At 44.8% G+C, this 25839-nt stretch overlaps 1 protein-coding gene and 1 long non-coding RNA gene across 3 annotated transcripts in view; both read right to left on the reverse strand.

Annotated features, from left to right (window-relative positions):
- LOC146492466 (uncharacterized) overlaps positions 1 to 25839 on the reverse strand; it is a 364885-nt gene that overhangs the window by 311168 nt on the left and 27878 nt on the right. The gene's annotated exons all lie outside the window — the stretch shown is intronic.
- LOC146492472 (glutamate receptor ionotropic, kainate 5-like) overlaps positions 1 to 25839 on the reverse strand; it is a 193198-nt gene that overhangs the window by 156428 nt on the left and 10931 nt on the right. For both annotated transcript variants that reach the window (XM_085148519.1, XM_085148518.1), the window contains exon 2: positions 15810 to 17374. The gene's annotated coding sequence lies outside the window, so the exon portion shown is untranslated. The remainder of the gene's footprint in view (positions 1 to 15809; positions 17375 to 25839) is intronic.

Consider the following 25839-nt stretch of genomic DNA (forward strand, 5'->3'; position numbering starts at 1 on the left):
CGGCTACCCTGAGGTGCCCCTGAGCAAGGTACTGTCCCCACACACTGCCCCCCAGCTGTACAGACCCAGAGTCAAAGCCTGTATTAGTGACGTAATAGGAGTTCGTGTCATATGGTCACAGCAGGGTAAAAACATGACAACAGACTGACTGTGTCTGCGTCCTGAATAAGCTCCTGATGATTTTAATAGAATTTAAAAAGAAACCCTTCACGCTGTTTTCACATCGCCTTCCATTGAATGTGTCCCAAAACAAATGAAGCTGTCGGTCTGTGACAGAAACAGCAGTGAGAAGTCAAACGTATCAAATGTATTCACTGTACAATAACACTGCCAGAGACCTGCTGAGACATGACTCGTGGTTCTGCATCCAAAATCCTGAAAGTCAGGAGCTGAGTTAGAACGGCCGTGGCTCGGCGGAGTGGAAGGACAGGCGCCGGCTGCAGTGCGCAGACTCCCAGTCAGGCTTGTGGGCGCTCTCTTCGATGCGATTGAGAATCTGGCTGCAGTTGGTGAACTCCGTCCCTGTGTCAGGTCTGAGTTTGAGGCTGATGCCTAGTTGATGGAGAAATCTTAAACTGTTTTGCCCATTTCTGTCCATCCATCCTTCGCAGCTCTCTGCTTATTTCCACCTCCATTTGCTTCTTCTTGCACTTCATAGACGAGCTTTGTATGATCCACCGTCCAAACTAATCTGTTCCAGGCCTTGGTTCAGAAACTATGACACCACGTTTTACCATACCATACCATACCACCTTTATTTATAAAGCACTTTAACATAAAACCAGAGTTCACAAAGTGCTGTACATGCTAATAGCATAAGTAAATAAAAATTAAAATGAGATAAGATAAGATAAAATAAATAACTAAAAAACTAAAATAAATTGAAACATGTTAAAACAAATTGAGTCAACCCCTCTAATCAATGCCAAAGGCTTCAGCGAATAAATATGTCTTAAGAAGACTTTTAAATTCAGAAAGAGAAGAGGCCTGCCTAACATGCAAGGGTAGATCATTCCACAACTTGGGAGCAACTACAGCAAAAGCACGATCACCTTTATATTTATACTTAGTTTTCGGTACCTTAAGGAGCTGCTGATTGGCGGACCTAAGGGAACGGGCAGGTGAGATTTAAAAGCAAATAAGAGAATTTTAAAAACAATCCTAAAATGTACAGGTAGCCAGTGGAGTGAAATTAAAATTGGGGTAATGTGCTCAGACTTTTTTGTTCCAGTTAAAAGACGTGCTGCAGCATTTTGCACAACCTGCAGGCGCCTAATGGACGCATCACTAACCCCAAAATAAAGTGCGTTACAATAATCCAGCCTAGAAGTAACAAAGGCATGGATTACTGTCTCAAAGAGCTGTTTCGATAAGACCGGCTTTATTTTGGCTAATTCCCTCAAATGAAAAAAACTAGATCTTACAACAGCTCTGACCTGGCTTTCAAGTTTAAGATTTGCCTCTATTTTAACTCCCAGATTAGTGATGACTGGTTTAACATACTGTGCCAGCGAACCAAGATCTATAATAGTGGCCTCAGAAGCCAAAAACCATCACTTCTGTTTTCTGCTCATTAAAATGTAAAAAGTTCAAAGCCATCCAGGCCCTTATTTCATCAAGGCATCTACGCAGAGGGTCTACTGAGAAGCCATTTATCTTTTTAAGTGGGAAATAAATCTGGGAGTCATCGGCATAGCAGTGGAAAGAAATCCCATGTTTCCTGAAAATAGACCCAAGGGGTAGGAGATATAGAGAGAAAAGAAGTGGGCCTAAAACTGAACCCTGTGGGACCCCACATTGAAGAGAAGCAGCAGAGGATACAAACTCCCCGAGTTTCACAGAGAAAGTTCGCTCTGCCAAATAGGATCTGAACCACTGCAGTGCGGCACTCCTAATACCCACCAACTGCTCTAAATGGGAAATTAAAATATTATGATCCACTGTATCAAAAGCAGCAGTTAAATCTAACAGCACGATAATAACACAGTCACCTGAGTCATTTGCTAAAAACACATCATTAAAAACTCTTAAAAGGGTAGATTCGGTACTATGTAAAGCTTTAAAACCAGATTGGAAAGCTTCTAAAATACCGTGTTCTTCTAGGAAGGACATTAATTGCTTGTAAACTACCTTTTCAAGAATCTTTGAGATAAAAGGCAGTTTGGAAATAGGTCTGTAATTCGCAATAATATCAGGATCAAGAGCAGGTTTCTTGAGTAGAGGCTGAATCACTGCATGTTTGAGATTGACAGGTACCACACCAGAGGACAGATTACTATTTACAATGGATTGTACAGCTGATGCTATAGTGAGAAAAACCTCTTCGAGGAGGGAGAGCATCATAAGGAGAACCTGAGGGCTTCATGTGAGCAACCAACTCCTGCAGGCAGAGCAAGGAAACTGGCTCGAACCTGCTCCTTTTAGCTTCTGCTTCTTTAAGACCGCCCAACTTTCCTCTGATTGGCTTAAATCTCCACTGATCTTGAAACTTTCTCCATCACCTGGATGGAAAAATCACAACTCTGTTGCTTGTCAACACTGATTTGAACATTTCCTTGGTTTCTGTGGAAACAGACACGAGGAGGCTTCACCTTTAATTGACGCTCTGGCTTCTTGTGTCTGCAGCTGTACCCAGACCGCCGCGCACCGCCTGCTTATTTCGTGTCGATATCGCCGAGGGGACCGAACACAAACAACAACAACCTGTCCCTGAATTCACTCTATTAGCTTTGAACAGAGCTGTGACTCAGATCGCCTGATTTGGGATTTACCAGTAGCTGAGGGGCTAACAGCAGCGGCAGTCGTTAACAGCAGCGGCAGTCGTTAACAGCAGCGCCAGCGCACAGCAAATACACACCGCAGCCTAGCAACAATGTGCCTGATTGGGCTAATTACACACTGTTGTGTTCAGACCACCAGTCCTGCATTAATAACCTCAATGACTCCTTTGGCTTTGACACAATCAGACTTTTTAGCAGGTTCAGCTGAGTGAAGCTTTAACAGCCTCTGACACCAACTAAATGATCTCATTTATGATTCATGTTGATCAGCTCGACATCAAAGAGCTGATTTCAGCGCCGCAAACACAGAGTAAACAAACCTGCACGACTTTCTCTCACCGCGCTTGAGTATCGAACGCCGTGTCGGCCAGCGACTGTTGATGCAGCTCAACGGAAAGCCAGCGAACGCTCAGTTTCACATCGTGATGTCTTTCAGCTGTTGGCCTTTACGTGCACTTAACGGCGTCCTGACGCGGTGCAACACTTAGCTCAGCTTGAAACGTGACACAGAGCAAAGCAGGTAAACAAGCTTTTTCGGCGCAGAGATGGAGATCCATAATGATGCCTCCCAGTGAGGAGCAGCACTCCTGTGCTCAGAGAGGTGGATGTTGTCTCTCCCTCTCTGTTAACATGCCGTTTTCCCCTCGGCCTCCTCCTGGGAGCAGGAACAACAGGCGTTCACGCCTTCAATGGGAAGAAAATGCAATAAAAGTCGGTAATGTGCAGAAACCAGTCAGCGATTCATTAACTCGACTCTTGCTTTTTAGAATATTAATGAAATATTCTGAGGTTAAATTAAATCTTAGATTTTTTAAACCTTTTTCATTCCACATGAAATGGAATTTCAACCAGTTTATCCAGTAAACAGTTTAAAGTGTCACTGAAAACCAGCAGAGGCACCACTTTCTCCTCTGGGAGTAAAGTAGTCGTCAGTAAGCTAAATAGCTGAAGATGTGCAGGACCAGCAGCAGTTTTAATAACTGCTCTCAGTCATTTATTTAGGAAGAAAACCACAGAGACCATATTCTGACGGTGATGGAGGCTACATCAGTGTGATGCTGTTAGTCTTACAGGCTCTCTGCACAGCGTCCCACGTGTCTTTCTGACTCTTTGACCTTCTGTGCTGGAGCGCTGACCCCAGAGACAAAGTGCCAAAGTGACCCCAGCGAGCTACCGTCACCCTGCGTTTGGTTTTAGAGCTTTTCTGCTGCTCTGCTGTTTCCAAACTTTAAGTTACTGTAGAGCAGCGGTCCCCAACCCCCGGGCCTCGGACCGGTACCGGTCCGTGAGTCGTTTGGTACCGGGCCGCGAGAGTTGAGGCTCAGGTGTGAAATGTATAGTTTTCAGGGTTTTTATCGGTTTTCAGCATTATTTTGTTATTGTTTTTATCGTTTACTCGGTTTTCCTGGATCTTTTCACGTGTGTTATGAATAAATCTTCTTTTTTTCAGTACCAGTACTAGTTTTATTTTGTTGTATTTATCCGCGACACCTTAAAGGCCGGTCCATGAAAATATTGTCGGGCATAAACCGGTCCGTGGCGCAAAAAAGGTTGGAGACCGCTGCTGTAGATGACGTGGAGGTGATGACCACCTGTGTTTGTCGGGCCAGGGTCTCACTCTCTGCACAAACCACGTCTCCTTTTTCACAGTAACACAGCTGCTGTTTGACACACACACACTCACACAGACACACACACACACACACACACACAGACACACACAGACACACACACACACCAGCTCTGAATTCTGTAAACACAGAAACAGACAATATTTCCCGTCCAGGACCGTCGACCCTCTCGATTGGCTTCAGACAGCAGACTCACACTTCATTTATCAGAGGCAGTGTGTCTGTGTGTGTGTGTGTGTGTGTGTGTGTGTGTGCGCTGACCTGCAGATGTATTAAGCAGGAGTTTGTTTCCTGACGCTGCTCTGATCACGACTCGTGTGAGAGCGTGTGAGGGTGAAGACAGAAGCTACAGGTGAGCTGCTCCTCTGGAAACCTGAAACACAGATTCAATCTGACAGGAGACACACACACACGCACACACACACACACACAAACACACACGCGCGCGCACGCACGCACACACACACACGGACACACACATATGGTCACACACAAGCCAGAACACGACAAACTCCAACATCTCTGACCCCAAACATCCATCCTCCGCCTGCAGCACAGCCAGGAGATGAGTGTGTGTGTGTGTGTGTGTGTGTGTGTGTGTGTGTGTGTGTGTGTGTGTGTGTGTGTTGCAGAGCTGGTTCCTCCATGTGTTGCAGCAAAGCAGCCAGCAGTGCTGCGATGCTCCACTGAGCAATGTTGACTAAACAGCTCGGTGTGTGTGTGTGTCTGTGTGTGTGTGTGTCTGTGTGTGTGTGTCTGTGTGTTTTCATGCATTCAAATCATTGCTCTCCTACAAAGGCTCATAAAGCAGTGAAACTACTCAAACTACCAACCTTCCCGTCTTGCTCCGGAGCTGTGGAAGTATTCTGGGATGTCAAGCTTGACCCAGCACCTCACAGCTCAGTTTGGGTCATCAGCCAATCATCATTGATCCAGGTGTGAAAACAAGCGTACCTGATTCACACGTCGTCAGTCCTGCACGTCTGCTTCTCCTCTGCAGGGATTTCTTTGATGACTTGAGCTCAGCAGACGTCGTATCGTCTCATACTTGTGCCTCTACACTGTGTGCAGCACTTCCTCCAAAGCCTTTGGTTGGATTTTATTTTTGGGAAGTAGACGATGGAGAGGAGGTGTTGAGTGAAGATGGTGTTTTTAATACCGTGCACACGGTTCAGGCTGTGTCTGGTGAGAAAACAAGCTCAGGTAAAATAAGATGAAAGGTTCCTGGTCTCCTCGGCCGACGTGTTGCCTGCAGTCGCAGCAGTGATGCCTGTGAAATGCAGGTCGGCTGAATACAGACGTTTGCTTTTTGCAGGGCTTTAAGGTCAGCGGGGAAGTGTTCACAAAGCAGCTCGCTCTGAAAATAACAGCTCGCTCTGCAAACGCTTACAAACCCAACAAGCTGATCTTCAAACACACATCACACATGTGAGGTTTCTGTTTGTGGGGACGATTTGACCTTTGGGTCAGAGACGCAGCACCGAGGGGTCACAGGGCCGCAAACCATTTCAGAGCCTTTCAAACACCACTTTGTAAATTCTGCGAATCCACAGCTGCTCGAAAAGCTCTCGTCCCGTTCGTTAACACACTTTCCCGTCAAACTTACCCACAATCCCCCGAGAGCCTAATTCACAATCTGCTGTTCCTCTCCACGAGGTGAAGCTGGCGATAGCTGACCCGTACCATGTGACTTTCCTAGTTTTGGGGGGACTGCAGGCCACAGATTCGAAGCATCAGCAGGACTCGCTAATTGATTTCTTCAAATCATTGCCATTGGTAACGAGAACGTACCCGGGGCCCGCAGCACGCACATCTGCGGAGCCTCTGCGGCGTCTGAATAATCACAGCTCATCCCTCACTGCTCGTTAGCATCGATTGCTGTGAAACAATTATCTGAAAAGTTGGAGGAACTCTAAGACTTTCTTGTCTGCTTAAGCTTTTAAAGCACCGTCCCGCAGCCCCCCCACATGAAGACCCATTAATTATCCTCCCATCACCGTTAGATAGACTTCACATTATTTTGCTGCCTCTCTCTAAGTGTCTGTACTGGAAGCAGGAAACGGTACGAATATGGTGGCGTCGTGAAAGCTACGGCGCAAAGCAGCACTGATGGAGGGGTGAGCATCAGCGTCCTCAGAACAAAGCTGTGGAGACACCTGATAGAGGAACGAAACACCTGGGCAGGAAGGAGCACACACGTCTGCTTGTGAGATGTGCATAACTGAGTGTCGCTGCCGTCTTCTTGGAAACACATAAACACCAATGATGTTTAAGTAGAAGCACCACAAACTATCACAGTACCACCAACTGATGTCCGATAACCACAGTGTGTGTGACCAGTGCGTGGACCAGCGCGTGGACCAGCGCGTGGACCAGCGCGTGGACCAGTGAATTTCCAAATCTTATCACACAAAGTCGTTCGTATCTCAGCATCACGTGTTTGCCAGTCAAAGTGGAAACACACAAACAGATCTGATGCTCCCAGTCTTCAGCGTTTCAGAGCGAGCTCATTAAAGGTTTGCAGAGGTTCATATTCGGGGTCGAGCGGGGCAGGAAGTGCTCCATGTATCGAGCTGGAGCTGCTTTTTGTTGCACTTCATATTCTGAAGCCTTTCATCTTCATTTCCTGCTGAAGAGAAGCTAAGAGGATCGATGAGAGATCAGAGCCTCTGGGAGGAATTAGTGCGTTTCATGGAAAGGTCACAGCGTCCATATTTAGTTGTATGACCAGGCAGGACGCACACACACACACACACACGCAGTCTGCAGATAATGCCCAGACACCTGCAGACACCGATCACATGATCAATGTCTCCACCAACAGGAAACGATTAAGAATCTGAAGTAACGACATTTACAGTGAAACCAACTAACGTCCTCCAACCAGCCGCCGGCTGTGTGTGCGCTGGAGACGTGGACGTGGGAGTGTTCCTCTTTCACACACATTTATTAAAAACTGAAATCATCTCAGGCTCACGTAACCAGCTCATACTGTTATAATTACTCAGACCGATCCTGGTATACCTGCCTGACTGCACCTGAGCGTCATCATCAGTTAGAGCAGCCTAACCCTTTTTGTGCCACGGTTTTCACAGAGCGGCCTTTAAGGTGACAAACAAATAAGGTAAAGACCGTCCAATAATAATGTTGCTGTTAGAAGCTCAGTGATGACTCATGACATCGTTACCACCAGGCGTCTGTCGTGGCAAACAGGTCCAGTGATTCATGCTGCCTGCATGGTACTGGGACCACTGGGACCACTGGGACCACCACTGTGTGCTTGCACTGATGGTAACCAGTCACTGTGTTGGTTTGGGAGGATTACTGCTGGAGACCAGCTGCTGGTCACTGTCACATGACTACTCTGGGACAACTAGGGGTGGGGAAAAATGGATACTGTGTAGCATGGTGATATTTTGTTTCTAATAATGTATCGATACAGGGACAGCAGAAATGGATATTTTGTTACAAAAAGGTTTTTGTGCTCTGACTTCATGTTGATCCTTTTTCTGAGCAAGAATCCTGACATTCCTTCACTGTCCAAATGTGTTTAATAAACATGACAGTTTACTTATTTTAATTTAAGACATGTTTTATTTTAATTAAGTTTAAACTTTTTTATTTAATGTAAAATTATATTTTGTTTTAATTTACTTTCAAATTCTTCAGTTGCTGAAGGGGCTGCATAGTTTTCATAAACTGCATAGTTCAGAATAGCTATAATTGTACCAGATGGTTGATTCAGTTAAGTTGGACTAGACTGTAATACAAACCGTTCAGTTTGTCAACAATCAAACTGAAATGAGAGAAAGACTGAGTGTGAGACTTTGATATTAGAGAAAATGATGATTGATAAAGTTTACCTTTATGTACAGAATCTGAATATCGCAAAATATTTTTTTAAAACTGCAATAATATCGTATCGTGCGTTAAGTATTGTGATAATATCGTATCGTGGGATGTATGGTGATTCCCACCTCTAGGGACAACCAGCAAAAACACACCAACAACAAACCAGGAAACAGTTTTTACTACAGTTTGGATTAAGCTGATGGCACTAACGTAGTAACTGCTCATACATACGGCTTTAATAATGGAAACCTGGTTCTTGTGACTCGAGGTTATGACTTCAACATAAAACTGCTGAGACCAGCAGGTACTGCAGTGGGTACTGCTTAAAAGCAGCAAGGACTGCTACTGGGAACCAGTGTGGGTGAGAACTGGGATCTGCTGTTCTGCACAGAGGGCACAGCTGCAGCTGAAAAATGCACTGAATTTAAAAACTGGTATGCAAACATTATAGATTTGACATTGAAGCTACAGATTTAATGACTGCTGATGTGAAAGCTGCGTATAAAAGTCGACAGAACATCTTTACTAAATAAAGGCTGCAGTGAAAATGAAGAAGTGAAGCTGTCGTAGGTAAATGCCACGGTTAGCCTCGGTGAAAACCAGTAGCCCCATTAAAAGGTGCTTTTCTCTGTAAGGAACTGAAGGACCGCAGTGCACAATTACACTAATGCAGAAATATTAATAATAATAATGAAAGAAGAAAGCTGAAGGCAGACAGAGGGATCCTCCTTCACTGCTGCAGCTCGACTGAAGCGATCAGTCAGCGTCTCCTCCAACAGGAGACAACAAACATTACAGCCCCTTCACATTTATATGAATCCATGAATAATTCAACCCTGGTCATAACTGAGACATTACACTTTCACAGCAGAGCATAAATCCACATCCACGTCACATCTGATCTCTTTCCTGGCACGAGCTATGAAGCTGACCTTTTTAAAACATCGACCCAGGAGCACAAAATCAAACGTCTCTGTAACATCATTACAGCGATCCACAGGCCCCACGCCGCCCACCGCAATATTTCACACGGCAGTTACACCGCTGGCTACTCTCATCTACGTCAGCCTCCATCATCCCCACCTTCATTCTTCTGGTTTCTCAAATGTTGTAGAACAGAAGAGCTCGTTGGCTGAAAGTGAGACATTAATAACTGAATCAATAACCAAGCATTCGGTGTGAAGCACAAAATGTTTGTCATGTAATAAATGTGTCTTTATTACCCCGGGAGGAATGATCATCAGGGTCTGACGTAAAGCCAGGACACAATTATTCCCTTATAAAGTTTGTCTTATAATTAGGGCTGCCACAAACGATTATTCTGATAGTCGACTAATCAGATCATCATCCATTGGATGTAAAACTACAGCTTATTGCACCAGCAGCATCTGCTCTTAAATAACTATCATTAGCTTACAGCTTTAAGTGTTTAAGGTATGTGCTAACTAACAATAAAGACAAGATGATAGTTTATTAAATTTTAATGAAATTTGCAGATTGTTTCGGTGAAGTTTAATAAACTCCTTGCTATCTAAAATATAACAGGACACCGGAGTAAATTCTCCAGCATCTCACACTTCTGATAATCAGCTGTCTGCTTGATGTTTATTCAGCTGTGTAAAAACTATAACTTTAATCTCAGCCAAACCGATTTACTCAGGAACAAATAAAATACTGAAAAAAGCCAAACAATAACATTTTTAAGTTATCTAAGTGACTTATATATCATGTTTACCTGAGTAGCGAAAGACGGCGGTGGGTTTGAAGCTGGGAGTCCGGTGTTCTCACGGCTCTAGTTAGCCTAGCCCCCGGCTAGCTATCGAGCTAGTGGGTAACAGACGTCTCCGAAAACGTCGGAGCGCTTTTGAAAATATGTGGTGTCTTGATAAACTGAGCAGATATTTGAGGTTTACACAGCTACATTCTCGCCTGAAAATATGTTAAACGTTTATTTTGTGACCCAGAAAGAATAATAAGAGTAATATTAAAACTAACTAGCTGCCGCCATTGTTGTAAACTGCGCTGGGCTGCGCTATGAATTCTGGGACACAGCTTCTTCTTCTTCGGGGTTTAACGGCAGCTGGCATCCTTGTACATGCAGTGCTGCCATCTTCTGTTTCAGTCCGTTATTACACTCCTAAATCCTACTACTTATTCCTGCGTCTTTTGTGATCTTACAAAGCTTCAAACGACGCGTCGACTGTTAAATCAGTCGTCGACGATTTTGATAGTCGACGTAATCGTGGCAGCCCTACTTATAAACATGAAAACTTTTCTCTGATCACACATCCAGGAAAGCTGCACACTCAGAAACAGGCCAGGATTTCACAGGACACCACCTCAACCCCACTCTGTGACGGTTAATCCACCTCTGGGATCTAAATGATCAGTTACAGGACGGGTGTTTCTGAAGACGTCCAGTGTCCATGAAAAATGAAATATATATATGTGCAGAATGACTTAAGATTTATTTTTTCAGTTGAGTCCGATTTGAAATGAGCAAACTGTAAGAACACGCGTGTCAGCTGTGCTCAGCTGTGTGAGAGCAAACAATGCAAACAGTTTCAGTTGAAATGCTGAGAGCGTCTGCAGGTCAAATAGCTCAATGCAGGTAAATTAAGAACAAATAAATGAAGTGAATGTTCGATGGCAGCCTGCAGAGTTTGATCATCATCATCGTCACGGGAGAATAAAGGCGATCCACCTGCGGACAGCAGCGAGTTCAGCTGGAGTTGCAGCTTTAGCCAACGTTCAGACACGTTTCATGTGCGTTTCCATTGTTTGCTTTTAGGCTCATTTGTACAATGAACTCTCCCTGAAGCTCTTCTGTTTCCTGCTCGCCGTTAACGGTGTGCGTCTCCCGGAGCCACTAACGGTAAATAGAGGTGATTTTCCTTCACTGCGGTGAAGCAGGATATCAATACAGCTGCCTCAATTATCCACTGCGTGCAGCCCAGACAGTGACGGAGGAGGTTTGACCCCCTTAAAGCTTCCATCAGCTGAGCTCACTCCACCTGTGGTATGTGCGGGAAAGGAGAGGAGGAAAAATGATGGCGGCTCCATAATCGTTATCTCCCTCCGCCATTACTTACTGCAGGTAATAGCATTCCCAGACAGAAGCTCTTTAGGAGCCGCGGCTGATTGTGGCATCTAATAGAGTGGGGATGGATGTGACCAAGTTTAAAGGCGGAGTCGCTCCATGATAGCGAGTTTAATAGGCGAAGGAAACGTCCCCATTTCAACCCGATTTGGTTTGAATATATTCCTGCAGAGCTTCAGCAGTTTATGAGTCCTCATGTGGACGAGGCTCCAGGTGAGTTAAGGTGAACTGCGCTGCACAGAGTGATGATTAATACTTATAATAACTGTCTGCTGAAGTCCTGTGCAGGTTCGGCTTTGCCAGCAGACATGAATCCTTAGACTGTGGAAGCGTGGCGTGTTTACGTGATCGGTATCATGTTGTGTTTAAGTGCCAGTGTGTTCATCTCAGCCTTCGTCTGCCTCACGTACTTACTTTGCACAGAAACAAAGATACAACAGTAAAACTAGAAAACTTGATGATGCCAATAAATTGGATGCAGATGTTCTGACTGCACTTTAGAGCAGCGGTCTCCAACCTTTTTTGCGCCACGGACCGGTTTATGCCCGACAATATTTTCACGGACCGGCCTTTAAGGTGTCGCAGATAAATACAACAAAATAAAACTAGTACCGGTACTGAAGAAAAGAAGATTTATTCATAACACACGTGAAAAGACCCAGGAAAACCGATAAAAACGATAAAAACCCTGAAAACTATACATTTCACTGAGCCTCAACTCTCGCGCCCCTTTACCAAACGACTCACGGACTGGTACCGGTACCGGTCCGAGGCCCGGGGGTTGGGGACCGCTGCTTTAGACAAAACATTTGATCCTGCATGCACTGCTGCTGCAGTCCTTCAGTCTGAGAGCCGAAGCAAGAAGAAGAGGAAGAAGAGCGACATCCACGCGGCACGCCGTCATTCTACAGAGTCCACGCGCAGCAGGAGATATTAGCAGGAAGTGGTTTTCACTTCAGACCTATTTATAATCTCATCTTCATAATCATATTAGAAAGTGATTCACATTTAAAGTGCTGAAATATATTTAAAAAACAAGCTGCATGTTTTTCTGTCATGAAGCAGAGTTAGGACCCAAATGCAGAAACAAGGAAGTCGACTAGGACTCTGTGAGGAAACACAGGACAGAGACATCTGGGCAACACAGAAGCTGCTGACCAACCAGGGGAAGCAAAGAAGGACCTTCAAACTAAAACAGGAAACATAACATGAGACCGACACGTGCAACCCTGACAGCACAGAGACACAACAAGATGAACAATGAAGATGAAATATCCCAGGAAATAAACACCGAAGGGAAACTGTGACCATGGTAACACCAGTGATCCTAAAAGAAGAAGAAGTTTTATTCTGGGCCACAGTGTAACGTAACCATCGACCCCGTGATCACCGTCACGAGTTCAGCCGGCTGAAGGAAAAACATCTGTTTTATTGTTGGTGTTTTTCTTCAGGTGGGAACAAAGAAAATGCAGCGTGTAAAAGAACGAGGGAGGTCTTGGATGGTATTTAACTCACGTGGGACTAAGAAGGTGATCATGATTTACCTGAAATACTCCGTGTGAATAAAATCAGTTTTATTTTATTCACAAAAAAGAACACATCAGCTGTTTAACCTGAAATGTCTTCGATGGCAGCAGCAGGTCTCATTTTGCAGCTAATGAGGTCATGAGCTCGCTTGCTGCTCCTATGACTCCCATGATGCACTGGGTCTTTCTTCTTCACTTCCTCTCTGCACTCAATCATACTTGTTATCGGTCGCAGCAGATGGCCCCGCCCCTCCCTGAGCCCGGTTCTGCCTGAGTGGGAGTTTTTCCTTCCCACTGTCGCCAAAGTGCTCGCTCATAGAGGTCATATGATTGACAGAAAGCTTCCAGAGGCAGAGGATCAGCAAACCTGGAACAATTTCAGAAATATGTTTATTCTGTGGACCTGGCAGCTGGCACATCTGGAAAGGCTCCATCAGCGCTGAGAGGTATGAACAGGCCGGCAACACGTGCTCCAGCACACGCGTTTCTCAGGGCCCGCCTCCACATTTAAACAGCACGCCGGACCCACAGACGAACCACAGATCAAGACTTTACTGCATTAATCAAACTCCAGGTTATCATCACGCCTCTGAACCAAAGCACCCGGAGTTAATCGTCCAATAGAATCTGAGCGTTCGGGAAGCGCAGTCCTCCATAATCAGCCAATCAAGTTGTGCAGGAGCTCATCTCAGAATGCACCTCTCCTCCATTGTTTCAGATCAACATTCAAATCACACACACACACACACACACACACACACACACACACACACACACACCAGCTGAATAAAGACTCATTGATCGGCTCTTCCTACACCGTGACTTCTGAGTCTTGTGTACTATTACCGCACGTAAAAAGATGAAGGAGTGAATGCAGGCAGCCTGACCGCCGAACGCCTACGATGACGCAGTCCAACACATGCAGAGGAGAGGAAGAGGAGGAGGAGGGAGGCACGTTTAGGATGCAGGCTATATCCAGCACAGAGATTTAGAAAAGATGGACAGAGAGGAGGGAAGACACACAGGATGATATAACTAATCCCCACAGGAAGTGGATCTGTGTCTGGATGAGGTGTGGCGGTAAATATGTAGCCAAAGCTCCACAGTAATAATTATGGCCTATTTTCCAGCAAACGGGTTTCACCTGTAATTTCACTGCGTCCTGAGCCAAAGGGAGGAAATAGAAAGTTCTGGCTCATCTAACAGGAACACACAGCTGTGATTAACAAACGATAAGATCATTTTAACATTCAGTGATGCAGAATTGGCCATTAGCATCTCTGCTGGACAGTCACCAGATTACTGCCAGACTCGAGACGACCTTCATCTCTGAAATGTCCTTTAATGGTGGATTTCTGTGTCTTCAAGGAGCAGAGATAATGGTTATCACAGGACCAGCATGTGTGTGTTCAACAATGCAGTGACATGTATGCTGAGAGGCGTCCAAAATCTGTGTCTGAGTAAATCCAGCTCTGCTCTGTTTCATCCATAACCTTTAAAGCTGCTGGTAGTTTAGAGATGACGGCACACACGAGAGCAAAGACCTTCTCATGAGAAGAGCTGCATTTCCTTTACTCGCTGCACTTTTCATCAAACTCTGCATAGCTCACATCAGCTGTGCACGGCAAGAGGACACGCTGAGCTGCAGGAGCCCACCATGGCTGAGAAGCTTTCTGTTAGCGCAGATTTCCAAAAACAAGAGTGCGTCTCAGCTCATATTAGGAAACATAAGTGATACTGGATGTAAAGTCCAGGCAACTATTCTTAACCTCCTAGACCTGCGTCCACATATGTGGACGTCACATTTTGGGTTATTTAGACTAAAATACTAAATTTTGTTCTACATGGGCCAGATATCCACTGACGAGGACATTATGCTGCTACTGTCTTATTAACATTTTAAACGAATGTCCTCATATGTGGCTCTGAGTTTCCTTAGAAACAAAAATCAGGTAAAAAAATGGTAATTTTTTGTTTTTACATTCATCAGGTCCCAATCAGCCCAAATATCAAAGAGAAATTAAAAATGCTGCCGTGGAAGAGTTTGGGTCTTAAGCTCAAATCAGCTGATAACCAGTTAGTAAACGTCACAGCGATGCTGCAAGCCACTTTGCAACCAGCCCCTACCTGTCTCTACCCTTCATGCTGTATCTGATACTGGATCTGTTGGTGCCTTTCTGTTCAATAAAAGCGTAGCTACTACTCACATCATGTTTGCCATTATTAAACTTTTATCCCTCTAACGTTTTGCCTATAATTAAAGCAGCACAGCAAATATCAGACGACCTGATCGATTCAAAGCACCAAGAGTAAAAATGTGTGCAGCGTTGCAGTCGTGTGCAGCAGCGGTTCAGACGACGGCAGGAAGCCACAAACCTGCACGCCTCCCACAGCGTCACGCCTGAGCTAAACGCTCTGCACGCAGCACAGCAGCCGACACAGCGCTCTCACCTCCACCAACAGAATTGATCAAAGAAACAAGATCTTCACTGAACAAATGTCCAGGAAGTTTATATCCACTGATGAGCCACCAGGAATATCATCATCAACTGTTCCCTTCAAAATAAGAGTCTGAACGAAATGTAGCACAACAACATCTTAGCATTTAACCACAGCCTGACAGGTGCAGTCGTGAATGATGTGAATATTGAACATTGTTGGTGCAGTGAAGTATGTGTTAGCATGTTAGCAGTGTTAGCATGTTAGCATGTTCCTCTTGTCACATGAAGGAGTCCAACATGTTCAATCCAAAGCAACAAGCCAGAAGCTGTTTCAACAGTCTCAACAAAAACCCAACCTCAGTCTATCTTTGTGTGATACTGTGACTGCCTGTTTTCATCCATCACATCATCTTGGAACAAAACTGGGAGGGACAAAGGAAGGAGAGAAGGAGAGGAGGCAGGGAAACTGAAGTACTCACCGAATGAAGATGAGGACACGAGGAGCCGATATCAAAGGATTGCTTCGGATGACGGAGGTCGGTTAAATCTGGGAAAAGTCCGGGTCGGACGGTCACTGCAGAGAGTACGATCCACAGAGGAGAGCTTGGGAAAGCTCCGGGGAGAGGAGGGAGTTTAAGAAGAGGAATTGAAGCTTTGGGGACGTTTGATGGGAGGAAATAAAGTCTGTGCTCCGTCCTCTGCAGATTCAGCCTCTCGCTGCTTTCTGCCCTCGCCTCTATAATACTTTTATCTCACTCTTGATATGGAGATTGTGAAACCTGCAGGGAGACTGGGCATGTCCATACTGGGACTGTGAGTCTGGAAGGTGGGATGAAAAGGGACTTGGAGAGGCCGGGAGATGGGGAATGTCTCTGAAGGGAGATCCGAGTGAAAGTGTTTGCAGAAGGTAAAGAAAAAGGAAACAGAGGCCTCGCCTTTACTTCTCTTTTTCTCTCGAGAAAAACTCTTGGAGACAGATTTCTTTTGTAGAGGAGATGAGGCGAGCGCCCGGCGAGGGCAGCAACAAACTCAATTAGAGATGGACGGAGATAATGGTGTGTATCGGTGGCACCTGCTCTGCCTCCTCTTTCTCTTTCTGTCTGCTTTTTCCACCTGACTGCCAAGATTAAGGCATATAATCAAATCCTCTTAATTGGCCCTGATTGTGGAGACGAGCCAGGAGTCTCTCCTCATGCTCCGCCGCTCCGTGCAGGGAATGACAACGAGTCCCGGGCAGCTCCTGTCAGTCACGACTCTGGGCACCGACAGTCGCCTCTACCTGCTGACTCACACCTGCTGAGGGTTGCCTCCCCAATCCGGCCGTATCCATATCTACTCCTCCCTTCTATCGATCACCCAGAATGGACGGCGGGCGCCTCCCTAACCCCGCCTCCGGCTTTGTTCTCAGGCTCTCTTCTTCTGTCGTTGTGTCTAATGGCGGCTCCCCCCGTGTCTAATCCCCATCTAGATCTGCTAATTGGTTTCAGGTGGCACCGGGAGAAAAGGAGGGCGGCGGGGAAGATTTCATGCCGCCGTCACCATTAATTAAAAAGATGATTACTCAGAATACAAAGATTAAAGATGAAAATAGGAAGTGCCGTGGCTGATAATGAGCCGGTAGCACTTTATGAACCCTCGCTCAGCGTCTCAGCTTGTGTTTTGTGGGAGTGAGCGTTCGCTCATCCGGCAGCGATCGGCCGGTTTGAAGGAAAGTTTGTGGGAGGGCTCTTCAGGTCGTCCTGGCTACATGTTAGGAGGAGCCACACGTCACCTCCTGCGAGGCGACATCGCGAAGAATTGTGTTGAGAAAAGAGCGGCGTGTTTTCTTTTTACATCCACCGTGTCCAGGCTGCAGAGGCGTCAGTGTGGAAACAGGAAATGACAGAAAAAGTGCGTCCAGATCAGCCGAGACGTCGTCTGTCCTTGGTGTCCTCAGAGCAGCGGGATCGGAGTCCCAGCCCGCGGCGGTGAAGTCGCCAGGAAGGCTCAGGCCTGCGGCTCTTTGGTGACGATGGATTCGATGAGGTCGAGGTTCTGATGATGCCTGCAGTGAAAAGAAAAACAGCGTTGGGTTCCAGCAGATTCGTATTAATGCAGGTTAATTCTTTCCCAACAGGAAAAACTCCAGTTTCAGATTTAATATGAGCTTCACTGGAGATCTGGAGGAGATTTAATATCAAACCCATGTTTTCCTCTTTATCACATCTGCTTTGCTGCAAAGCCTCACAGATCGTAATTAAGTGAAGATGGTTTTATGACAGAGACAAATGCTTCAGAGCCTGTGTTTCCTAAAACCTGTGGTCTCATTCAACTGTGTTATACTCAGTTATATTAGTCTAAGGAGCCTCATGGTGGAGGATGCATGTACCAAACTGCAGCTGAGGAGTTTAACTGGAACGTGTCACATGTTGAGTCCATCAGTCGGGTTTGGTTGAGCTTTGACACCAAAGCTTCGTGATGCACAGACATGCATTTGTTTTAGCTTTAGCTGGAGGTTTCTTCCTTTTGCAATGTTGTCAGACACTTAATCATAAGGGTTCATCTGACTGTTGATTTTCTTTGTATCATTGCAGGGCTCTCACCTTACAAGGCGCCTGTGATTTTGTGCTTTATAAACAGAATAAGATTTGAATTGAAGGGAACATAAGTCATGATCTTTTCCTGAGCATAACCCAGTAGCTTTAGGGCCTAAATTACAGAACAAGTTAAAGTGAAACCAGACTGGGCCCGAGTCTACTGGTCTAACGTCGTGTGTTTGCCTCGCTTCAGGTTTATTAAACTCCTCAGAAAGCCTCCAATTCAGCATTTTCACCTGCAGCCGGTAACTCAGACACAGGTTTGACATGAACACAACGCATTCACACAAGTAAGGACTGACATGTTATATTGTTTTAGAGAAAGAAGCTATTTGTAAATACAAGACTTTCAGCTCACCTTCTTTGTCTATAAATGTCAAAAGCATCTTTATTTCCACACAAGAAAAAACTAACAAATAAAAACTGAAAAGAAAATTCAGTCGAGATGAAAACAACAAATAAGATTATTTAAAACTTCCTTCAGCCAAAAACACAGAAACAACAGAGGTCGATGAGTGGGAGGAGCCAATAAAAACATTTAAATGACAGCAGAGTGGGAGGAGCCAATAAAAACATTTAAATGATGGCAGAGTGGGAGGAGCCAATAAAAACATTTAAATGACAGCAGAGTGGGAGGAGCCAATAAAACATTGAAATGACGGCAGAGTGGGAGGAGCCAATAAAAACATTTAAATGACGGCAGAGTGAGAGGAGCCAATAAAAACATTTAAATGACGGCAGAGTGGGAGGAGCCAATAAAAACATTTAAATGACGGCAGAGTGGGAGGAGCCAATAAAAACATTGAAATTACGGCAGAGTGGGAGGAGCCAATAAAAACACTGAAATGACGGCAGAGTGGGAGGAGCAATGAGGTTCATCGTGTCCACACAGGGAAACTACAAACTGAGAAAAGGACCAGAAGGAGAAAAGACAAAGGGCTGATGTAGCATCATCTAACTCAGACCTTCCCAAAGTGTGGGGCCCACCCCCCTACACGTAAAATAATCACACTGTGACGCCTCTGCCTTTGTAAACAGAGGGACAGTAACTGTGTGTAAAACCTGCAGACAGTCAGATTAACAGTATTTCGTCTCTATCATTCTGCAATTCATCTCATGTAAACAATAACGTGGCCACAGCGTGACGTGAATAAAGGCACATACCTTTGACGTTGTGAACTCTGTATTCCTCGTCCACACGTAAACGCAAAAAAGGAGTTTTAAAAAATCTCAGTTTTTGGTGATTCAAAACGCCGTTTACGTGGACGAAACAGCTGCGTGTTCAAAATCACTCATGTAGGTGTGGACGCAGCGTAACAGAGTTAGTAGTTTATTTTATTACCTGTAATTTATTGCAGTTTACTTGTATTTGCTTAATTGTTTACTAAATGTTTGAGGTGTGAAATAAACTGCAATGGAGCAAAATATGGGCGTGTGTGGTTGGAGGATGTGTTTGTGCGCGCGCGTGGAGGGGGGGGAGGGCGCGAACATTTTTCTTGTAAAACAAAGGGGGGCCAGCAAAAAACTTTTGGGACCTCTGATCTAACTCTAGGCCTAAAATGTAGAAGGTTTCATATTTACCCACGACTGCAGCACTGAGTCACAGCTGAAGAAACACACTCGTCTTTAACATCACTGCACAACTTACATTAGTTCCACAGTGGAAAACACTTCATGGTCATAACGAGGAAACAATGTTAACGTGCAGTGATTGGCACATGCTGTGGATGTTATGGACTCACGACCAGTGTTGGTCAAGTTACTTGAAAAAAGTAATCAGTAACTAATTACTGATTACTTCCCCAAAAAGTAATCCCGTTACTTTACCGATTACTTATTTTCAAAAGTAATTAATTACTTAGTTACAATCATCATACAAAATGTAATCAAATGGAAAAGTCTCTTTTTAAAACTTGTTTTATTAGTTTTAATCTTTTAACTTTATGCATCAAGTAAAAATTTAATTATCTGCAACATCTGACTGGAAGAAATTAGTTTAACATTTAAACCTATTTTCTGCACATTCCAGCACATAAAATAAAATATTTTTTGTGTTTACACTCAGTCTTTCAAATAGATGCAAGTAAAACACAGCAGAAAATAAATAAAGTCAAAGACTAGCGGTCCTGTTGCTCTATTTTCACCTGTAAAGCAGGAGTGGGGTAGGCGGAGGTTTACCCTGGTGCAGGTGTGCAGCGGTCAGTGGAAGAATCCGCGAGTTTCTCTGTGAGTTTCCCATTATGTCGTAGCTACTCGGTGCTTGCTCGGAAGTTTAGGGGTTTTTTCGCTGTAAAAAGAAGTTTTCTTCCCACGCACAACGGACACTAATGTTTTTGTCACTTTTTATGGAATCAAACTCAAAGTAAGGTCAGTACTTCCACGCTTTAAACGCTGCACGCTCATACTCTCTCTGCACTCGATATATGATCCATTGTTGATCTGCACACAGCTGTTGTCACGAACGTCGCACTCGCTTACGTCACTGCTTATGTTACAAGTAACGCGTTACTGCCCATCTCTGCTCACGACCACAGGATTTATTTGCAGTTTACATCAGTTCAGTATTCTTTTAGCTCTGCTTTGGTCTCCACCATCAGTGCTGAATATTCTCTTAAAACAGAGCTCCCTGTTATGGCTTTTGGTCAAAGGTCAGTAGTTAGTGCATAATCTGATTAAGTTCCGTAAGCAAGGTGAGAAATAAGTTCAAAGTTAAGAAATATTATAAGTAATTCATGCTAAAAACAGTTAAAACGTTTGGGTTCGAAATTTGCTCAGAGTGAGACATCATCATCACAAGTGACCTTTGTGTTGTGCAGAAATGTGAGCGAGGGAGCGCTCTGATCATTAACCTATCTTTGACGTGTTTTCTCCGTTGATGCTGTGGAAAGTGCTTCGGCAGTATTAAAGCAGTGAACACGCGTGTACCTGAGTATTAATGTCAGAAACAACTTTTCTGTGTTTACATGCAGTGAACTGTGACTGTAATGGCAGGGGTGTGATGGCATACAGCCAGTGAGTCTGTGTGTTGGAAACTGGACAGCTGCCCTTGTGATGATGTTGTTATCTGTTTCTTTAGCGCTGTCTCCACATGCAGAATGGATTCTGTCATCCTGTCACGGCCTTCTGGAAATATGGCTGAAACCTTCCTGATGCCTAATTTAGAGAAGAGTACAAGGCCACTACGCAGCATCCGCTTGGATAACAAACAAACAGCCTCAGGCTGGTGTGTCACACCTGGGAGACACTTATAAATCTGACTTTAGCACCAGAATCAGTTCTTTAGCTCAGTAAATCCACAAGCCTGTGTGTTTCTTCACTGCTTATCCAGCTGAGCTTTACGGCGTGTGGAGGGGGGGTTGGAGCCTTTCCCAGCTTTCTCAGAGTAAGAGGTCACCGGTCTCCTCCGGCTATCCACGCTCACGTTAACATCTACAGTCAGTTTAAATCAGCAGCTAATCTAACAAGCAGGCACGTGGATAAACTGAAAACACAACTTTAATTGGAAGCTGGAGAAAAATGTCCAAAACTGAGTGAGGGTACCAGACTCCAAAATACTGGAGCAGGAGACCATGAAGAAGATGAAGCGACCGAGAAGACAGCCAGAGAAACGGGACAATTTGCCACTGAACTTCGTGTTGTGCGCATGCGCAGAAACAACAGGTAGGATGGATTCCCAGAACACCGGCGTTCCTCTCACTGTCGGAATCGGCGCCTCAGAGACGTCGTAATTTTAAAAAAAAGAAAGAAAGAAACAGCAACAACTACTAAACAGAATTTTTGCACGTTCATTGCACATTTGTGGGAATGTTTAAATATTTACTTTTTATTAATTACTTTTCATTTTATCTTTATTTTTAAAATCACCATGGCAATGCACATGCGCATACTCTCCTGCACGCAACGGTCTTTGGAGTTGACGTAACGCTGCAATGCATTGTGGGAGCGCAGCACCATATTAGCAGGCCACGAATCAAAACAAACACACTCGTGTTGGAAGGAGCAATTCTGAACAGTAGCTCAGAAGAAAAAGGACGGTGTTTTATTTATTTGCAGTTTACATCCAACCGATGAAGATCACTTCAGTATTCACTCTCTTTTAGCTCTGCTTTGGTCTCCACCATCAGCAGGAGACCATGAAGAAGATGAAGCGACCGAGAAGACAGCCAGAGAAACGTGGCACAGGTGGACATCAAACCAACGAGACGAAAAAAGTCGAGAAGAGACAGAGTACCAAAATAAAGCAGGAAGTCAAACAAACTGAAACCTCAAGGACTTAACCCTTTAAGACCGACCATAGAACCAAGTCCGCCAGAGCTTATATTATATGTTTACATGCTGTGGAGCCATTTTTGGGAGCATTTCAAGTTGCTATACATCAATACAACCATTATAGCCCAGATTTTAATAATATGTATGAATTAAGTGCATAGTAATTACATAAATTGCAAAAAAGTGCAATAAACTACAGAAAAATTGAAAATCGTTTTTGTTTTTTTAACATATATTTCTAGTTAGAGAAATTTAAGAGGCTTATCCCTCAAAACTGTAAATACAAAAAAGTTGCACAAAATAGTTTCCCACCACAGGAAATTTATTTTGAGTGTCTTCATAGTTTTATTTTTGAAATACACCAATTTTTATACACTGCAGGAAAAACGAAAATAAATATTATAGTGCAAATTTGCAAAAAAGCAGCATATGCATCAAAATAAACTATTTCCAGCAGTGCAATATGAGTCCTAAGCATCCCAGAAACGACACAGAAAGTCATAAAGTCAAACATAACTTTTAAAAACACCAGTATAGGCTCATGAGGCCCTGATGGTAAAAAACTACATTTCCGCAAAAATAACATCACTTCCTGTTTTGGGTAGGTCATGGCGGACATGTAAAAGTTCGCGCTGACGTCTATTCCAACATAGGAAGTGTTACAAACAGCTGATCGGATCGGCAAAGCCTGTTTCTGGAATATTATGTTTTTGTTGCAGCAAGTGCTTTTTATGCAGTTTTTGCAAAGCTATATGTGGAAGGAAACTGTGACCGAGGACAAGCTGATGGCATAAGATGTAAGTACAACTCCTCCGGTTTCATGTGCAAAAAACATTATTGCGCTAGCTCACGTGGTTGCAGAGCTACCGGGATTTAAAAATAGTTACGCAAAACAGAGCGTGCTGCTCCGACCGGCTTTAAAGGGTTAAATAATGATGGCGGTCAAAGACCTACAGAAAGTCCAGGACCAGAGCCCACAGAGAGGGTGGATTCACACTGGGGTGGCTGTAGCTCAGGAGGTAGTAGGTAGGAGCAGGTCACCTACTGATTGGAAGGTTGGTGGTTCGAGCCCTGGCTCCTCCAGTCTGCATGTCAAGTATCCTTGGGCAAGATACTAACCCCAAGTTGCTCTCCATGCATCCATCAGAGTGTGAATGTGTGTGAATGTCGTTAGAAAGCACTAAGTGTAGATAAAGTGCTTGTGAGAATGGGTGTGACTGGGTGAATGTGGCGTGTTGTATAGAGCGCTTTGAGTAGAAAAGCACTATATAAGAATCAGTCCATTCACACCCAGGAGCTTCTGGCTGTTAGATCATATCTTACAGACCAGCGTTTCACAGCTATGAGGCTACAACACTCTTCAAACAGCAGGATCAGCCGCCATGTCTGACATCATCATCACGGAGACAGCAGCTCATAAATACCCCGAGCGCTCACAGCAGCTCTGACCCTGAAACGGCCGGCGGCACGGTGTGTTTGCGAGCGCAGGAAGTTCAGGTGACAACCAGAGGTTTGTTTAGACCTCCTGCACTGAGCTGATAACACGTTTTTCTTTTTTCTGGCGTCTTCTTTTTGGCCAAGTGTTCGTCTTTGATGCTTCCGAGCGAGAGAAAGGACGAAGCTTTTCACAATCTTTTTAGCTAAAGGAAGAATTTGTGTTTCAGGGTCGAAATCAGCTCGAGGTAACAGCAGGCACAAAAAGGTCTGTGAGGGAAAATGTCTCAGAAGCCACTTTATCTGAAGAGTCTTTGCCGTCAGACTTAATGTTTCTTTTACTTCTGAAAGATTAAACTAATGGAGCAAACTTTCAACACTTTTTTCCACCTTGAAAACTTTACTCTGCCGAGGCAGAAACACGTCTGGCTTTAAACCTTTTCATATTGTATGTTTGGGGCTTATAATGTCTCTCTTAATGTTTCGCGTCCAGCTGAAGTAGCAGCCGTTTAGCTCAAACTTTTCTTCTAGTTGTCATAGTTGAAGTTCAGGCAGGTGAAGCCTGGAGGTTCTTCAGCTCTTAACTACTCGACTGCTCTTCACGTGCAGAGGCAGAGAGCACCACCCTGCTGGGCTCCATTACATCCATCCATTAGACCCCCTCTGACAGGCTGTACAGCGCGCCGGCGTGCTGAAGGAGGATCGCTTTCACGCTTCTGTAAATATGATTGTTCCCATGACATCAGTAAAACAACAGCATCCTGTGGGTGCAGCTGTGAGGCTGCTGACTCACAGAGACGAGGAGATGCGCCGCTCTATAGCTGCAGAGCAACTTATTGCATAACATCAGCTGTAGTGTGTGCTGTGCTGTACGACACACAGCATCAGTGGAAACGTCCGGCTGAGTGTTGCTTTTCAGGATTCGTCCCGAGGACAAACCTGAGGACATCTCCGAACCTTTTCTAAGATTTCTGACACATTTTGCCTCCCAGAGCAGCGGCTGCTCTAACCCGAGGCTTCCCAGCATCGCAGTGCACAAACATGCAGAGACAGCACGTCCACACCGGGGTCAGAACCTATACGTCCTCAAATTAACACCTCAAATGTTGCGCTGGTGCCAAACTGGAACCCAGGTCACAGATGGAGCAGCGAGGAGGCCCACAGCTGCAGCTGTAACCCAGCGTGAGGAAACAGCGACTGGGAGCATGCTTCTAAACTTCCCCCTGTTCACCTGCCAGTCCCCACAGTGGGTTTCATCAGTGTGGGCTTAAACAGGTCCAAAGGCCAGCAGGAGAAGAACTGCAGAGGAGAGGCTGCATGTTAGTCACCTCGGACGTTGCTGTTGGAGCTGGAAGTGACATCACAGCTGAGCTTACACAGTCGTACATGCCAGTCCTTCAGTTTTGCTGAGGTTGAGATATTTCAGGCTGGTTCTTCCCCGTGAGGAGTCGAATCTGAGCATTAAGTGTCACAGCGAGCAGCATCGGTTAGCTGCGCATGTCCGCTGCAGACACAGATACTTAGAAATACCACAACCATGCAAAAAGCAAACGCAGAGCAGGTCATCTACTAATCGGCAGGTCGGTGGTTCGATCCCTGGCTGCTCCAATCTGTATGATGTATGATATGTAAGATCCTCACCCCAGGTTGCTCTGCGATTGGAGAATGAATGTGTGAATGTTAGCTAACAGCTAAAAGTGCTTGAATGAATGATGAGGTTGCATCAACTCTACAACACAATCAACAGGAACTGAAAATTGATTTTATTACTCATCTTATTACTTCTTGGACGGTGCGTTAGAACAATTAACCGCTCAGCAGCAGGTTATTTATCTGGTAACTAAAACTCCTCCCAACACGGTGCGCTGGGAGTCTGGGTGACAGTCAGCGGCTGTTTCCTCTGACAAATGAAATTCCTCATCAGCACGACTCGGTGCAGAGCGTATAAATCGAGGAAAACTGAAATAATTCCTTAGTCTGCAAAATGTCTGGAGTCTGAAAGAGCTGCTGGATGATTTTATGTGATGTAATATATGGAACCAGCAACTTCCTGCTGCCTTTCAGCCCAAGGTCAGCAGTCGGGGAAGTCTGACGTTCTGCTCTTACGTAACGTGAATCAAATGGAGCTCTTGGTTTATAACAGTCTGCATTACTGCAAGCACGTAATGTTAACCTCAGGTCATCAGATGGTTCAGGACAGACTTAGGACGGGCTGGGTTAAAGCTGGGAC

Source organism: Neolamprologus multifasciatus, chromosome 22, assembly GCF_963576455.1.
Source record: "Neolamprologus multifasciatus chromosome 22, fNeoMul1.2, whole genome shotgun sequence".
Taxonomy (NCBI): Eukaryota; Metazoa; Chordata; class Actinopteri; order Cichliformes; family Cichlidae; genus Neolamprologus; species Neolamprologus multifasciatus.